We start from the raw sequence: 20223 nt of genomic DNA, 5'->3' as shown, positions 1-20223 counted from the left end.
GAGAGCAAGTGTCACAAGTGTCACACCTCTAATGGCTCACAAACACACCAAGCAAGAGGATGATTATGAGAGAGAGGAGAGAGGAGGTAATTGATCAAAATTTCGGCTCTTCTAAGGTTTCTTGAAGTATCTCCGAAATCCATAAGGGGTTGTGTCCTTTATATGGTTTTTGGTTACTTAGAGCCAAAGCTAGGGTTAAGATAAGGAAACCCTAATCCCTTTGCTTAAGGCCTAAGCAGCTTATGGATCCTCATCCTTAAGGCCTTGAACGAAATTTCTATGGCATTACCCATAGAATTACGTCCATTCATTCAGAATGGTCCAAGAGCCCAATTCCACAACTAATAATAAATTGCAAAACAGCCCCTGTACTTTTAATTAATTCCTTTAATCCCAAAATTATTCCAAATTAATTTCTGATTAAATATCAATTAATAATATGATTTCTAATCAATATATAATTTCCATAATATATTAATAAATCATTTATTTCAATTTATTAATCAAATTAATAAATTCTTCCTCTTCCTCAATTGATCATCCTATCAAGTTGCTAGTGTGAAGGCAACCCAAAAGGACTGTGCTACTATCAATTCAAGTTCATACCAATCGTAGTTATGGGCTTAGACACCTAATCCAATAGTCTCCCACTTGGATAAGTCTAATAACTATAGTTACAAGTATGACTTAAAAAATTAACTAGCAAATTGTAGCTCTCAAAGCCGCTGTAGAACTCTGACCTAGTCAGTTACATGTCCTTAGACAAGTGATCAAATATTCCTCCGTTCTACAAGATATCTTAAGGACATGATACATGGATTATAATCAATTTCTCTGTCTAAGATTTGTTTCTCGATTTCTGATTTATAACGACTGATATCAGACTACTAATTGAACACATCAATTCAGTCCATGCTTGGCCAAGCGCTTTAGATGTCATCATCAAATCATCGAGGGGCCCATATATATCCCTTTTCCAGTCAGGACAAAAGGAATGACTTATATGCTTGCACTATCTACTCATCGACTCACACAACAATACGTTTTATAACATCAAGTTACTGATGCGTTTACATATTATCAATGCACAACCGGATTGTAAACAACAACTCATATATCTCCGTTTCAAGAATATAAGATATTATTGTCTCAAAATTACTCGTGATAAAATCCATGAAGTAATTCTCTGAGCGTGAGTTTATCTAATACTTAAAAACCCCATTTTCAAGTACTCATGAACATTTCAGCAAAACCATTGCTATGTCTAATCTCCATAGACAATCTACAATTCAATTCATGACAGTCTTGATTCACTACTTACTTCCAAAAGTATGATCGACTGTGGATGTTTGAATAATCCAATTATTCAGGAAGTAAAACATGCAAAGTGAAACACAATAATAAGCTAATTAACTATGGTCTCACAAATATTGAATATAAATAAAACACTTATTATTTAATCACCATATTAATTAGACTTTATTAATTGTATAATGTTTCGATTAATAAACTAAATTCTTGAATTAAACATTAGTCATATCATGTTCTAAACGTGCATACTATGTTTCTCTATGGTCATTCCTTTGAGAACAGATCAATTGGATATAATTCCAATGAAGCTCATATCGCAATTCCAAATCCTTATTACAAGTGTGAGAATTCTAAATTCTTGTCACAACTAAATGTGTTAGAGTCTATGTGACATCCCCAATTTCACGGCCAAAAAAGACCGATTTGTTTATTCTTTATTTGAAAATCAGAGTATATTTTAATGAAATATGTTGTGGAATTTGTTCCCAAAAATATGATAAAGAATTTATCAAATCATTTCCGAAGAAATTTATTTTCATTATATTAAAAAAAACCCGGGATGTCATTGTCAATAAAGATCAAAAGCATAAACGAAAACAACATAGGTCTTACAACATCTATTTATTCTAGTGGCCTATAATCCATTGATCTCTCATCAGACCATCACTCATGTGCTCTTTTGCCACTACCTGTATACAAGAAACTGAATGGGTCAGGCTTGGGAGCCTGGTGAGCACATAGGGTTTTCAACCCACAATAATTAGGTTCATTAATTTTGACAAATCATTCAACCCGATTATCCGTTCACGTTATCCTCCCCTTACGTCCCTAAAGCATCTATTATAAGGGACCTAGCCTAAGGATTTTCATTGGGGAGGACAACATTGCTCAAGGGATTCCTCAGTAATTCATGTCAAATAAGGCAACCATGAATGGGATGGAGTACACCTGGTGAACATGTAGTTCAAATAAACACCTACAGGTTGCGACCCTGCTAGCGTTCCATTGGACTGTCTAAAATAGTCTGTGGTCATCATGTATACTCCGCTCGATGATTGGATCATCGTAAACATCGAGGCATCTCATCATTTTATTTCATCACACATAAACTATTTCATCTATCCATGTTTTACCCAACATTTTCGTAGATATAAAATATATATACAGTTTAAATCATTTAAAACATGTATAAATCGTTCATCCAGCATAGATATCAAGAACACAGATAATATGCCACATAGCACGTAATTTATATTAAATACTTCATATCTATGTGTATAATGAAAGTAACTATGCACTCACTTGTTAAGGTGGTGATTCCAACTTGGACAACGCTTCGCTTGTTAACAATATAATTTCCTTCGACGAAACCTAGTATTGTTACCACTAGATTTTAGTCTAATATTTATCGCGACTAATTACGAGCGTTATTATTTTATAAGTGTTAAATAATACTTTTCAACCACTATGTACAGACAGGGGCCAGACATGAAACACTGGAGGGCAAGACAATTTTGGCATTATAGCACTTCTGAAATCCAACAACCCTATGCGGCCCTTCAAACCAGATTCCCCATACCGCGAGTAGTTAAAAGATATTATAATAACACTTTATTTAATATATTTTTATAATATATATATTTTTTATAAGTTCATAATAATGATAATAAATTTAAACCTAAGCTATAATTAAAGTAGGGTAAGCATAACTCACTTACCGGGAGGTTTGCTGGAAACCGGGCTCTACAGGGGCAGAACTTTCCGAGCCAAAAAGCTCTTTTTCTCGGAGCCTTCTGGCGCTCCGGGGGCTTTCCTCTAGCACTTGAAGATACTAGAGGTTGGGAGGTCTTAGAGAGAATTTAGAGAGAGAGAGAAATGGCTTTGGTATGGAAAAGAATGGAGACCTTCGCATGATATTTATAGATGGGTTGGGCTCGGTTGCGCTGGGCGTACTCCTCGGAGTACGATGCATGTACTCACTACGCTTTGCATACGAGGCGATGCTCCACGTAAGAAGGGACAGGTAGCGAGATTCGGGTAGGGCGATGTGGTTGATCCGGAGCCATGATTTGCGAGACCGCGGGGCGTACAGGTTATGTACGCGGGGAGTACATTGTACCCTCACAACAGCCTTATCAATTTTCTAAATTCCGTAACTTTCGCATACGAGCTCCACTTTCGACATTCTTTATATCCACACGTAGGTAGAGATGTACTCTACAACTTTCGTTTAGACTCCGTCGGCGAATTTTGACTTTATTTTTAAAGTTATATTTTTAACAGGCCGGGACAATTAAAGTCCGTTAAAAATTCATGACTTTGTCATCCGACGTCCGTTTTCGTCTGCCTTTTTATCGTTGAGCTCCTATTAACTAGAACTTTAATTCTCGTTTAGGTTGTGTCGGCTAAAAATCGGTCGATCGAATATTCGAATTCTGGGCTGCATACTGCTATGTCAAATCTTAGAAAAATCATAACTTCTTATATGAAGTCAAATTGGGGCGTTCTTTTTATGTACGCTCTCGGTTTAACATATACTACGAATTTCGTTTAGATCACTAAGGCTAAAAAGTACATTATCGTAAACTCACTTTTTACGTCACAAAACGTCGTGTCGGTTTTGTCGCAAAAGTTCGACAGGTCATAACTTCTTCATTATAACTCGGATTTCGGCATTCTTTATATCTCCAGAATCCTTGTCACGACCACTACAACTTTCTTCATAGATATTGGTTTTATCTATTATTTTATTTTTGATGCTTATTTTCATTCTTAATTTATTATATCTTATAAATAAGTATAATGCACATAAAATCACATAATTCACATAATATTCAAGTAATTCCTCTTTATTACTTCAAAATAGGTTACAATTGTTGACCCTAACTATTACATGATCATATTAATGCTTAGCCTAGAATCACGGGCGTTACAGTCTAACCTTGCATTCAATATCCTTTTGTGATGACGTGACATCAAAGTCATCGAGACTTAGCCAATGATGTCACAAATTACTCCATTGAAACTTGTTACTTCAAACAGTTTCATGGTAAAGAAGTCTAAAATTCAAGATAACACCTTGAACAACTTCTTGCATTAAGGTTCCTAACTCACATATAGATTCTAATCATCAACTCCCCTTATGGAAGCCTTTCCATATTTCCATACGACAATGAATTCTGAATAAGAATCAATTACGAATAAGAATCATTTTCACTCAGAATTATGTCAATATGGTCCGTCCAAAAATCACTATACTTCCAACTGTCCACAAGCAACCAATCCTTTGAAATAAGGTCAGGATGTTCTTGACAGTTGCTCAATAACGTCAGTCATACCAAGTTCTAGTCCTTTTCCCTCTTAATTCCCTAGGCATTTGGAAAATCAGAACAGGTGAAGATTATAGCATATTTAATCAATCCTATATCTGAAGCATATGGGATTCGATGCATAATGTCTTAGATAAAGACATGATACTTGATCAGTCTCTTGCTATAATATTTCCATATATAAAATTTACTATGTTGAATCATTTCATCATGATATTCATATATGTTCATGACTAAGTTCTTTCAAATCCAAACTTTTATATATGAAATGAAGTATAAGTGTCCTCTCCCGTAAATCCTTTTGTAGCGAAGCAATTCCAAAATATTGCAATTTTGCAAATTTGAAATCTTTGTTTCCTACAACTAGTATTGCCAACCTACAATACTTACCATAACAATTATGCTCCCAATAGCATAAAAATTATGCTCCCACTAGCTTCGACAAGTATCTAGAAATTAACTGGACCTTTTAGAAATCAACACTTTTGACTTTCTCAGTAATGTTCAGGTTTCGGATATGTGGTTCTTTGATAAGTCTTCAGGCAGACTTCTCAAGCTCATACACCTTCATTATATACCATTTGTGTGTGTTCAAACCCTTTCAAAACATATAGAAATATGTACTGAACGTTCAAAGTATTTATTGCTATTTCTCACAATTCGAATAATGAAAAGGGATGTCGTAATCATATACGAATTTGAGAACGCAATTATCACAACTGCTAACCATAATGATATTAATTAGATTTAAAATCTACTAGAGAAAGTGTTTCCTCATAATCATTTTCATGAACTAGAGCAAAACCTTTTTCCACCTAGATTTTATGGTGTATGCGTTCCTATACATGTGAATTTATCAATTCCAAAATCAATTTTTGTTTTCCTTTCATGGACTAAACTTTGGTTATTATTAATTTCTTGCCATCTGGTAGCACAAGGGCCTACCAATGCTTCCAAGTTGTCAAACAACTTACTCATATTGATCAATGTACTGTCACTGACCAACATGCTCTGCCTTTTGCAGTCAAATGAGAACCATAGAACTCATAAGCATTGCCAACTCAACTAGAAGGTGCACAGAAACAAGAATGTGTCAACACGATTGGTTATTAACCTCATGTCGTGTGCTAGTGATAACTAAAAGGTTTATTCTCGATTGACTCTTGAAACTCTTCATGATTAATAAGACTCCCACTGAATTCTTGACATATAAGTTTTTCTGTTAAGGAACATTCCTTCACAAGCAAAAAAAATTATTCAAAAGTTTGTGTGTATTCTTGTCAAGAAAACAACTCATGAAATTGGTCTTAGTTCATCTTTTGTTTTAACCAAAACATTACAACTACCAATTCTAAATGTGCTAGAGTAAGAAAACATTACTACTCCACATTTCATGAGGTTATAAACCTACTTAGTTTCAAATAAGCTTCAAGATACAATTTGAAGTTACTAGAGCATGACTCTAAAACTTAATTTAGAAACGAAGTGTGACTCATCTCTCGATTAAACCATTTTAACAATATTTGATTCCTCTTCTTAGTCAAACAATTGCACTAAGACGTTCTACGAGGATCAATTTGTGATATGGTTCCATAATCATTAAGATGATTATAAAACATGATACTAAAGTACTCTCCTCTCTTATTAGATTGGAGAAACTTTTATCTTTCTTCCTAAAAGATTTTTAATATTCGTTCTACTTCTCTTTGAGAACTTTTCAAAGTCTTAGAATTATGTTTAATCTTATAAACACAATCATATTTACTGAAACATCAGTAAATCATGACGAATAGACTTATCGTTCTTTGTGGTGGATCTAAATAGTCCACATCAGTGTGTACTAGATCCTTTAGTCTTTCACTTACTCACATAAACATTTAATCAAGGAATTAATCTTAATCTTCCAAAGATACAAATTCTCATACATCACACAATTCGAATTGTATGATTCCAAATTTCTGTCTAATTGAAACTTGGGTGATGAGAATTCCTTTTTCACTTCGGGAAAACGACACCCAACATCTCTATTCTATCAATGTGCGATTTCATTTTAAAAAATACGCACACATAGACTTTTCATCTTGATGTTTACTTGCCAATAGGGCTTGAGTGACTTCGTATTTTTCAACTTGAAGAAAACGTGGCTTAGGGAGAATTATTGGAGGAGGTGGAGGAAGAGTTGGAGAAACATGATTTCCAGTTCCACCATTGCTTAAAGAAGGGAACATTCTTTCACCTTAATCAACATGTGGAAGATCTTCTTCAGAGAACGAGGAAGACCATTGTTGTCAGAACTTAACATCTATAATAGGAGAAAAGAGAATTCAAGTTAGTTTATTTTAATCCTTGATTATTAACCCAAAATTTAAATCAAGTCTAGGATCCAACTAAATAATTCATAATTCAGAAGAGGAATGGCGTAATCCAATTGCAAATTATTTAAAGGTTGGTAAATGATGATATACCTATTTCACCATGAAAAACAAAATTTGAACGAATTAGGTTTTAAATGAAATTCCTAGATCTTTTGAGATTCATAGAAGTATTTAATGGCATGTTTAATCTCGATTATTCCCTTTCCATTTGTGACTGGAATACCGAGGATCACAAACAAGGTGTGAATAACCATGCAAATTAGCTTGGTACTTTCAATGTCATTTATTATCTAATTAATGTGTCGATTAACCACATACCCTTCATTAATCAATAATAATTTGTCACACCCACAAACCAGACGGTGGAAACATCCAGGGGTGGATGACTTTATCTGTAGTATCACAACACATGCATTATAGTAATCAAAGTACAAACAACCATTGCATTAATATGTATAAGTTTTTACATGTGTTCAATCAATGTATATTGACACCAAAATAGTTATAAAAAAGAAGAAGACATGAATCATAACAGCTCCATCTTCTCAAAAGCTCGGGGAGTACCTGTCTACTGATTCCCTGAGAATACAAGTAATTTGAAAAGAGAGTATCAACATAAAGTTGAGTGAGTGCATAAGTATTTATGTTTGAAAGTATGTTTCTGTTTCTTGAATATGTAAACTATTCCAGAAAATCATATATTTTTTGCTGTATATGGAAAGTAGTTTTAATCACATAAAATCGTTCGGTTTGTAAGCCAATGTTCTGTATTTGTATTCTTTTGTCTAATCTGTAAAAGTGAGTGTGCCTGGCTTCACCAGCTGTTATTGAATACTGAGATGTAATACTGTTAACTGTATTTTGGTAAACTGGTACTTTGAAAATCTACTCATGTTTAGTTAATTATACACTAATTGTATTATTAATATCTTTTTAATGAGTTATTATAACCATACTAAGACTAGATGGCCAGAAACAACGCTTTGAAGGCGTTAAAAGATGTTGATAACAACTGTCACTCGTAGGCGTGTATGCCTGGCTGTAGCTAGTAGTCTGAGTGCGGGGTTGTCAATCCCAATATAGATCTATACACACTTGTTTCGATCCCTGACTGAAGATTCTGGTTATAATGTCAGGACTTTAACTATGTTGTTTAAATGAATTAAACAACCTGAATCAAATGACTCATAAAAAGCATATAGACGTTACGTGTATAATATAAATGAAAACCCAATCATTCTGAAATAATGTTTTAGAGAATGCTCCTGAATTAGTATTCTTAAACATGTATTTGAAAGTTGTATACCCTTGATTAGTTTTGAAACAAACCCTTGTTCTTGTAAAAAGGTGTACTCTAGTATACTTGAATCGTGAATTAATGTTCTATGAATCATAAATTATACCTATTATAATTTATATGTACTTTCTGAATTGGTACTAACTGTTCATGAATGTAACCCCTTGCTCAACATGTTACAAAGGGTATTTGAAGTTGAATGAAATAACTTTTATATTTATATACATATACAAATATATATATATATATATATATATATATATATATATATATATATATATATATATATATATATATATATATATATATATATATAAGTAAAATTTAAATGACATTCGGACAATTAACCGATGCTATAAGCCCACATCCAAACAAGGAAAAGGAACCAAAGTGAGTTAGCCGTCCTAAGCCTTTTGATAGCATTTGTTTGTAACATAAAATCCTTCTGTTAGACTTGTATCCCCCCCCCCTTAAAACAGTAGAATTTATGAAAATACGGGGGTGCGAACTCACCTTTTGGAGGGTGATTCTAATGATGATTTGATATAGGATGTTTAGTTCCACAAGTGTAATCTCGTAGCAAAACAAGTCATACATAGTGATTTGTATAGCATATATGCAAGCAATTAGCTAAAATAATCATAGGAATGATTAGAAACTGGACTAATTTGTAAGGATAACTTACAAATAGGAGTGTTAGATGCTAAAATGGAAGCTGATAGGTGTTCACGGCTAGGAGGGGTGTTCACGGCCCAAGAATCATGAAGGGTTCACGACCCTTAAAGTGTTCACGGCCAGGAGGTCTTGAAGAATAATGAACACTTGATGATCCTAAGCACGTTTCTAAGAAGATTCCAGGGTTTTCTGTTGGGTTTTCTTCGTGTTCTTCGCGTGTTATTCGTGTAAACTAGTGAAATTACCGGGTTTATAAGAAGATTGAATGATGTTCTTGAAATGATAACAAGATTATGAAATGATACATGTTAGATCTTGTGAAGAACTAGTGATTATCACTTGAAATGATAAGAAAGGATGATCGTAGCATGTTCTTGAGGAGAGAGGGTGTTCTAGCTTGATGATACTTGAGATAAAAGGTTGGAATTGTGTTTTAAAAGTGAAGAAATGAGCTAAAAGTTGGATGAAAAGTATATGTATGCGAGGGTTCACGGTCCGAGGGGTTCACGACCGTGAACCTCGTACACGGTCTGAAGTCGGATGTGGCCGAGAAGGTGTTTACGGCTGCGAGGGTTCACGGTCCGAGGAGTTCACGGCCATGAACATTTTGCAGCCCGAAGTGTACACGGTCTTGTTCACGGTCCGAAGTCTATTCTCGGATGCGAGGTTCCTTGGTCCGAAGGAAAAGAAGGAAGAAAGATAATGCGAAATTGGTCGTATCCAACTTATTCCTTTGTCATACATTTAATATTCTTAAAGTTTTGAACATGTAAAGGTTATTTTACTAACCTTAATAAAATCCAATATAACAAAGAGGACTTTAGTTGACCTAAGTTTGACTCTGGTTGACTACGGTTGACTTTACAAATAGAAAATAACAGGATGTTACATTATCCCCCCGTTAGAGAGAATTTCGTCCCGAAATTTGGATTAAAGAGATATAGAAAGACTAGGGAAAAAGATGTGGATACTTCTTTATGCATTTGATCCTCCGGCTCCCAAGTGAATTCAAGTCCCCGTTATGCATTCCAACGAACCTTCACTATCGGGATACGACTTTGTTTTTTTCTCTTTACTTCCTTGCCTAGGATTTCTACGGGTTCTTCCACGAAGTTGAGGCTCTCGTCTACCTCGATCTCATCGAGTGGGATAACAAGAGTCTCATCGGATAAGCACTTTTTCAAGGTAGAGACGTGGAAGGTAGGATGTATGTTACTTAGTTCTTGAGGTAGTCGGAGTTTGTAAGCTACTGGACCGATTCTAGCAAGAATCTCGAATAGTCCTATGCACTTTGGGTTCAGTTTGCCACGCTTTCCAAAGCGTATCATGCCCTTCCAAGGTGAGACCTTCAACAAGACGCGGTCACCAACCTGGAACTCCAAGGGTTTTCTCCTTTTGTCAGCATAGCTTTTCTGTCTATCTCTGGAAGCTTTAAGTTACTCCCGAATTTGTACGATTTTCTCCGTAGTTTCACAAATGATTTCCGGACCAGTGAGAGTACTGTCAGGAACTTGACCTCTAGCTAGCTGCGTGTCACCCACTTCAGCCCAGCACAGAGGTGATCTGCACTTGCGGCCATAGAGGGATTCGAATGGAGTAGCCTTTATGCTAGTGCGATAACTGTTGTTGTAAGAGAATTCGACAAGTGGTAAATGAGTATACCATACCCTTCCAAAGTCTATCACGCAAGCTCGCAACATATCTTCTAGAGTTTGAATCGTCCTCTCACTTTGTCCGTCAGTTTGTGGATGGTAGGCTATACTCATGTCCAGCCTAGTTCCCAGAGAGTTTTGTAAAGACTGCCATAAACGAGAGGTGAATCTACTATCTCGGTCAGAAATAATAGATATTGGCACACCATGCAGTCTAACAATCTCTTTGAGGTAGGTTTGTGTTAGCTTCTCCATCTTGTCGGTTTCTTTTATTGGTAATAAGTGTGCGGATTTGGTTAATCTATCGACGATTACCCAAATAGTATCATAACCACCCGATGTCTTGGGCAAATTAGTTATGAAATCCATTGTAATCCGCTCCCACTTCTATTCAGGGATTTCAGGTTGTTGCAATAAACCTGAAGGTTTCTGGTACTCTACCTTGACTTTAGCACAAGTAAGGCACTTGCCCACAAAGGTAGCGATTTCGGCCTTCATGTTAGGCCACCAGTAAAGTTTCTTGAGGTCCAGATACATCTTGTCTGTACCTGGATGAATGGAGTATCGGGTTTTGTGTACTTCATTCATAACCACGTCTCTGTAACCACCGAACTTTGGTGTCCAGATTCGGTTCATGATACAATAGACTCCATCATCCCTGACTTCGAAGTTCTTATCCATTCCTCTCAGGGTTTCACCTGTCACGTTTTCGGGTTTTAAAGCCTCGAGTTGAGCCTCTCTGATCTGTGTGGACAGATGTGAATGGATTGTCATGGTCAACGACTTTACTCAGCGTCCCGTGTATCCTTTCCTGCTAAGGGTGTCAACTACTACATTGGCTTTACCGGGTGATAAAGAATCTCACATTCGTAGTCGTTTAGTTGCTCCACCCACCGTTGTTGTCTCATGTTCAACTCTTTCTGTTCGAAGATATGCTGAAGACTTTTATGGTCCCTGAATATTGTGCATTTGGTGCCATATAAATAATGTCTCCAGATCTTCAGAGCAAATACCACTGCTCCTAGTTCAAGGTCATGTGTTGTATAGTTGACCTCATGCGTCTTTAGCCGTTCGAGGCGTAGGATATAACCTTTCCTCTTTGCATAAGAACACATACAAGCCCTTGATTAGAAGCACCATAGTACACTACGAAGTCCTCTGTCCCTTCGGGAAGAGACAAGATCGGTGCACTGCATAGAGCTCGCTTCAGCGTTTGGAACGTTGCTTCTTGTTTCTCTCCCCAGCTAAAAGTTACACCTATTTGAGTCAGGTGTAAGAGGTTTAGCAATTCGGTAGAAATTCTGAATGAATCTGTGATAGTAGCTAGCAAGACCTAAGAATTGATGGATTTCTGTAGGTGTTTTAGGTGCTGGCCAGTTCTTAATTGCCTTTATTTTGGAAGGGTCCACATGTATCCCCTCTTGACCGACCACGTGACCCAGGAAATCTACCTTCTTGATCCAAAATTCACATTTTGAGAACTTCGCATAATGTTTCTCTATTCTCAAAGTTTGCAATACTTGACGAAGATGTTGGCCATGTTCCTCTTCACTTCTTGAATAGATAAGGATGTCATCAATGAAGACTATGACGAATTTGTCCAAGAATGGACAACACACTCTGTTCATCAAGTCCATGAACACAACACGTGCATTCGTCAATCCGAATGGAATCACTATAAACTCGTAATGACCATAACGAGTTCTGAACGCGGTTTTGGGAATGTCCTCCTCCAAAATCCGTAACTGGTGATACTCGGATCTTAAGTCTATTTTCGAGAAGTAGCTCGCACCTTGAAGTTGGTCGAACAGATCGTCAATGCGAGGCAGAGGATAACGGTTCTTGATGGTCAGTTTATTCAGCTCGCGATAGTCTATGCACATACGGAATGATCCATCCTTCTTCTTCACGAACAAAACTGGTGCTCCCCAAGGTGAGAAGCTTGGTCTTATGAAACCTTTGCTAAGGAGTTTGTTTAGCTGGCTGAATAATTCCTACATTTCAAAAGGTGCAAGACGGTAGGGGGATTTGGCTACAGAGGTAGCCCCAGGGATTAAGTCGATTTTGAATTTGACTTGTCGTTCGGGAGGCACTCCTGGAAGATCGTCGGGAAATATGTCGGGAAAGTTACAGACCTCAGGAATGCTCGCGATGTCTTTCACTTCTTGCTTTTTTTCTACCACGTGAGTTAGGAAACAACAGTACTCCTTACGAAGGTACTTCTATGCCTTGATGCAAGAAATGATCTGAAGGTTCGTTCCGGGTTTGTCGCCATATATGATAAGAGTTTCGTTAGTTGGCAAGTTCAGGAGAATGGCTCTTTCATAACATAGGATGTCGGCATGGTTAGAGCACAAACAATCCATACCATTAATGACATCGAAACTTTTGATAGAGACCGGCATAAGGTCTATTGGGAAGGAAAATATATTCAAGGTAAGGATACATCCTATGTATATATCGTTGGTGTATTCGGATTTCTCGTTAGCCATTTCGACTGTGAAGGTTTCATTTAGTGGTTGGGAGTTTTGATTTAGCAGGTGTTTGAAATTATGGCTCACGAAGCTCCTCTCAGCACCACAATCAAATAGAATGCATGCATAGGTATTGTTGAGAAGAAACGTACCCGTGACCACCGCAGGGTCTGTCACCGCTTCTTCGTGACCCATTTCCAAAATCCTCCCAACTCCACCGACATTTCCAGCTTTCAGACAATCTCTTTTGAAATGCCCAACATCACCGCATCCATAGCATGCTTGACCTACTCCAGTGGCTGGTACTTGGTTAATCGGTTATGGTGGTGATTTACAGAATCGGGTAGTATGCCCTTTTCTGTTGCAGTTACGACACTACATTTCCCGACAATTTCCATTGTGGTGGTAATTGCACTTCTTACATTTGAGGAGATTACCAGCATAAGGCTTAGCTAGTGCAGGGTTAGCAGGAACAGCAGCAGGTACAGTAGCAACATGGACTGCCACTAACTGTTGCTTCTTCGAGGGTTCCAGAGAAGATTTGCCCTTTCTCTTATTCTAGGCTTTCTTGTTGTTGTTGTTGTTGTTGTTGTTGTTTCCTTTGGGTTGTTCTGGGGCAACGACCACTAAATTTTGACGGGCTCCATGGTCGATAAGGGACTGTGCCATCTCTTTGGCACTGTCAAAGGTAACAAGCCTGGAAGCAATGACACTTCCCTGAATCTGGGGCGACAGCCCCCCAGATGTACCTCTCAATCTTTTTGCTCTCCAGAGCAACCATTTCTGGACATATGATTTCTAAGTCGCGGAATCGATTTGTGTAGGTTGTTATGTCTGAACCAACCATAGTAAGACCCCACAGCTCTTGCTCGAGCTTCTGAATTTCACCCCGCGGGCAGTACTCCTACATCAACATGGTCTTCAAGTTCTCCCAACTTATAGAGTTAGCCACTACCAAGGTCAGTGACTTAACATGGCCGTTCCACCAAGTTAGAGCTCTGTCAGCAAAGGTACAGACAACAAATTTGACTTTGCTACCCTTCGGGCAGGAGCAGATCTCGAAGACTGCCTCTGTTATCTCGATCCATTGTCTTAACGCCATTACTCCTCCAGTCCCGTTAAAGGTCCTGGATTTGACGTTCGAGAAGTCCTTATAGGTACACTCTCGTGAGTGCCCATGACTTTCACCGTGGTTGGAGGGATGCGCACCAACTCCTGATCCACTAGCGCCAGTGTTGTTTATAGGAGACATAGCAGCTGCAACAGCTGTCGTGACTGCCGCCTGAAACATGGCAGCGTCAAATTGAGGAGGTGGTGGCGGAGGTGGTGTTGGCGCTTCATTAACATGGGCACGCCTTGGGTTTCTCCGTGGAGGCATTTTTCACTTTAAGAATTAAAAGATGAAAAGACAGTCAAATATCAAAAATGAACATGAATATGATATCTCCGAACTAAAACACTTAGTTCAATATGAATCTTGTAAGGAATTGTAAATAGAAGTCTACTGCAAGTACAACTTGCAACAGGATAATATGAAATTGTGTGGTTATTTTTAAAAGACTATGAAAATGCATGTCGATTATATTGGTATATTGAGTACATAGAGTTTGGAAAACCTGACCTTAAACAGGTCTACAATACACCACAGTACTGGGAAAATATCGTCATTAAACCGACCTACCAAAAATGAAATTTTCGCGGTCGTACTGAAAAACATGAAAAATAACGCTAGAACATATCCGCATACTTAACTATAACCAAAAGAGTAAGTAGTGAACGAGTAGAGTATAATCTACTTCCTACTAGGTCCGGCCCTGGATTTGGCAAACTGTCGTTCTATTTTGTACATATGCCTGTCTTGTGTTAATTGTCGTTCTCGCAGTTCTCTGACTTTGGCTTGGGATGCCGCCAGTTCTCTCATCAAAAAATTAGTACGATCCCTTGTCGCATAATGATTGTATTCTAAGTTACGAATGTGAATAGTGTTGACTCCAGTAGCAGCATCAAGCTGCATGAATCGGTCGATAGAAGCTCTTCCTTGTTCATCGTTACGCGCCACATGACGAACTAACACCGGAAGGGCTCTGTCTGCTGAGCCTCCTGTGTCCAGATTGTAGAAGCTTCAGTCTCCTTGGTATGGATGGTCCTGGCCCTGCTCGTTACTCCACCTGTCTAAGTTTATCGCCCACAGATATGATTACATAACTACCCAGGTTTGACTGCAGTGTCCAACATCCAAATACTTTTAAGCTATTATGACTGTGATATTGTACTTGTAGGTATGAGTGTTAGTATACTTCTTGTAAAAATACTTAAATTTTAAAAGTATACTTGTAGTCAGAGCTCTCAGCCCCAATGTATTTATAGTTTGTATATCTTTTATGGATTGATAAACTGAGTTCACTATAAACAATGCTCTAATACCAATCTGTCACACCCCCAAACCAGACGGCGGAAACGTCCGGGGGTTGATGACTTCATTTGTAGTATCACAACACATGCATTATAGTAATTAAAGTACAAACAACCATTGCATTAATATGTATAAGTTTTTACATGTGTTCAATCAATGTATATTGACACCAAAATAATTATACAAAAGAAGAAGACATGACTCATAACAGCTCCATCTTCTCAAAAGCTCGGGGAGTACCTGTCTACTGATTCTTTTGTATAATCTGTAAAAGTGAGTGTGTCTGGCTTCACCAGTTGTTATGGAATACTGAGATGTAATACTGTCAACTGTATTTTGGTAAATTGGTACTTTGAAAATGTACTCATGTTTAGTTATTTATACACTAACCGTATTGTTAATATCTTTTTAATGAGTTATTATAACCATATTGAGACTAGATGCCCTGAAACAACGTTTTGAAGGCGTTAAAAGCTGTTAATAACAACTGTCACTCGTAGGCGTGTATGCCTGGCTGTAGCTAGCACTCTGAGTGCGGGGTTGTCAATCCCAATATAGATCTATACACACTTGTTTCAATCCCCGACTAGAGATTCTGGTTATAATCTTAGGACTTTAACTATGTTTTTTAAATGAATTAAACAACCCGAATCAAATGACTCATAAAAAGCATATAGACGTTACATATATAATATAAATGAAAACCCAATCATTCTAAAATAATGTTTTATATAATGCTCCTGAATTAGTATTCTTAAACATGTATTTGAAAGCTGTATACCCTTGATTAGTTTTGAAACAAACCCTTGTTCTTGTAAAATGGTGTACTCTAGTATACTTGAATCGTGAATTAATGTTCTATGAATCATAAATTATACCTACTATAATTTATATGTACTTTCTGAATTGGTACTAACTGTTCATGAATGCTACCCCTTGCTTAACATGTTACAAAGGGTATTTGAAGTTGAATGAAATAACTTTTATATTTATATACATATACAAATATATATATATATATATATATATATATATATATATATATATATATATATATATATATATATATATATATATATAAGTAACATTTAAATGACATGCGGGCAATTAACTGATGGTATAAGCCCACATCCAAACAAGGAAAAGGAACCAAAGTGAGTTATCAGTCCTAAGCCTTTTAAATCTTATATATATATATATATATATATATATATATATATATATATATATATATATATATATATATATGATTTATGGGGAAAAATATAAGTTTATCAAATCATTTAAAGAATTTAACATTTTGAAATACTTTTGGTGACTTAATGTCATTTTAACACAATTTTGAAACCATATGATTTGATGATAATTGAAATCCATTTTGGTAAGATATTTTGAAACCATTTGATTTGATGATGATAGAAATCCATTTTGGTAAGATATTTTGAAACCGTTTGTTTGTAACACAAAATCCTTGTGTTAGACTTGTATTCCCCCCCCCCCCCACCCCTTAAAACAGTAGAAACTATGAAAATATGGGGGTATGAACTCACCTTTTGGAGGGTGATTCTAATGATGATTTAATATAGGACGTTTAGTTCCACAAGTTTAATCTCGTAGCAAAACAAGTCCTATATAGTGATTTGTATAGCATATATGCAACCAATTAGGTAAATTAATCATAGGAATGATTAGAAACTGGACTAATTTTTTAAGGATAACTTACAAATAGGAGTGTTAGAAGCTAAAATGGAAGGTGTTCACAGCCAGGAGGGGTGTTCACGGCCCAAGACTCATGAAGGGTTCACGGCCCTGAAAGTGTTCACGGCTAGGAGTTCTTGAAGAATGATGAACATTTGATGATCCTAAGCACGTTTCTAAGAAGATTCAAGGGTTTTCTGATGGGTGTTCTTCGTGTTCTTCATGTAAACTTGTGAAATTACCGGGTTTAGAAGAAGATTGAATGATGTTCTTGAAATGATAACAAGATTATGAAAAGATACCTATTAGATCTTGTGAAGAACTAGTGATTATCACTTGAAATGATAAGAAAGGATGATCCTAGCATGTTCTTGAGGAGAGATGGTGTTATAGCTTGATGATACTTGAGAGAAAAAGTTGGAATTGTGTTTTGAAAGTGAAGAAATGAGCTAAAAGTCGGCTAAAAAGTAGATGTATGCGAGGGTTCACGGTCCAAAGTCGGTTGTGGCCGAGAAGGTGTTTACGGATGCGAGGGTTCACGGTCCGAGGAGTTCACGGCCGTGAACCTTTTGCGGCCTGAAGTGTACACGGTCTTGTTCACGGTCCGAAGTCTATTCTCGGATGCGAGGTTCCTTGGTTCGAAGGAAAAGAAGGAAGAAAGATAATGTGAAATTGGTCGTATCCAACTTATTCCTTTCTCATACATTTAATATTCTTACAGTTTTAAACATGTAAAGGTTATTTTACTAACCTTAATAAAATCCAATATAACAAAGAGGACTTTAGTTGACCCAAGTTTGACTTTGGTTGACTAGGGTTGACTTTACAAGTAGAAAATAACATGATGTTACATAATTCACGAGTCCCCATTGCCAACAATATTAGTCCCATATTAATATGTCAGTTAACCACACACGCTCCACCAACGACCAGTAAGGTGCAATATGTAATTTCATGGATTAGCATCAAATTCACATTTTTCCTAAAGTAACTAAGAGTGAGATTTTAGAAAATAGTTTAGTTACTTTTTATAATTATACTTTTAATGAGGCTATGTCCTATCAAACCCGTTCGACTAACAACCCTCCGCCAATGAAGGGAGCGTTGGGTAAGAGTGGATACCCAATGGTGGTCATTTTATAGGGCGCTTCCTTAAAATCCCGTTATAGATCGACTTTGTGAATGAGACGTACTAGCGGTTTGACTGACTTAGTCTTATACATATAATATATATTAAACCTTTAATTATATATATATATATATATATATATATATATATATATATATATATATAATATAAGGTGTATTTTAAAACATTTTAAAATATTAAGGGTTTAATATTTTAATAAATTAAACTTTTAATTTAATTAAATTTAAACCTTTTATGGATTTATTAATTATCTTTTAATTAATCACTTAATTAAATTATTAATAACATCCATAAGGATGTATTTTAAACTTTTCAAAATACTAAGGTTTTAAATAATCTTTTAAATTTCGAAAATTAAAAACATTTTAATTTAAATTTAAAAGAAATTGATTTAATAATTATCAAATAATTAAATATTTAATTAAATTATTAAATCAAATAAGGATTATCTATTAAATTAAACAAATTAATTTTAACCTAATCTTTATCCCATGGATTTCGAAAATATGGGTAGGGATATTTCAAAATCTATAATTATCTTATTAAACTATTAACAAGATAATTACCAAAAATAACAACCTACTCAAAAACCATTGATTTTCGAAATCTATTGCTTGGAGTGGAAGGCAAGGATTTCAACCTTGCCTAATATTCAAAAACCCTAGGGTTAGGAAACCCTAGATTTCGATTCCAAGGTGGCCAAAGGAAAGGGTTTGAAAACCCTTTGGGATTTTCGAAAAAACAGGGTTCTTTAACCCTAATTTGCGAAAATTAAAGGCCTTAGTGTTTAATAGCCATAAACCCTAATTTTTTTTCCAGTTTAATTAATTGTTCCAAATCTAATTGAAAAAAAAACCATACGCTCTGATACCACTGATGGGTTTTATACATAGGAAACAATCATATGTGTGCATGCAACCCTAATTTTGACGATCTATGTTTTCACTATTAGACATACAAGCATTGAACACAAAAACTAGAAACCTTATGATGCTAGTATAATTTTAAAAGTTAACATCAAACTAGGGTTAGGATACATACTTTGATTGTTATATTCTAATAACAATCAAATCCTCGATGATCTTGAACTTTGATAGCAAGTGTCACAAGTGTCACACCTCTAATGGCTCACAAACACACCAAGCAAGAGGATGATAATGAGAGAGAGAGAGAGGAGAGAGGAGGTAATTGCTCAAAATTTTGGCTCTTCTAAGGTTTCTTGAAGCATCGGTGAAATCCATAAGGGGTTGTGTCATTTATATAGTTGTTGGTTGCTTAGAGCCAAAGCTGGGGTTAAGATAAGGAAACCCTAATCTCTTTGCTTAAGGCCTAAGCAGCTCGTGGATCGTCATCCTTAAGGCCTTGAACGAAATTTATAGGGCCTTCCCTAGAGAATTTCGTCCAACCCTTGAGAATGGTCCAAGAGCCCAATTCCACAACTATTAATAAATTCCAAAACAACCCATGTACTTTTAAGTAATTCCTTTAATCCCAAAATCAATTCCAAATTTCTGATTAAAATATCAATTAATAGTATGATTTCTAATCAATATATAATTTTCATAGTATATTAATAAATCATTTATTTCAATTTATTAATCAAATTAATAAATTGTTCCTATTCCTCAATTAATCATTCTGTCAAGTTGCTAGTGTGAAGGCAACCCAAAAGGACTGTGCTACTATCAATTCAATTTCATACCAATCATAGTTATTGGCTTAGGCACCTCATCCAACAATCATAAGGTGGGCTGATTCTAAAAGATTGAGGGCTGGTCAAAGAAAAGCTTTTCACGCGGTGATTATCTCGACGTTTTGGTTTCTTTGGATTTTTAGAAGTAATTTTGTT

This window comes from Lactuca virosa, chromosome 3 (genome assembly GCF_052849685.1).
Source record: "Lactuca virosa cultivar CGN04683 chromosome 3, Lactuca_virosa_CGN04683_v6, whole genome shotgun sequence".
Taxonomy (NCBI): Eukaryota; Viridiplantae; Streptophyta; class Magnoliopsida; order Asterales; family Asteraceae; genus Lactuca; species Lactuca virosa.
Note: the sequence above shows the minus strand (reverse complement) of the source record.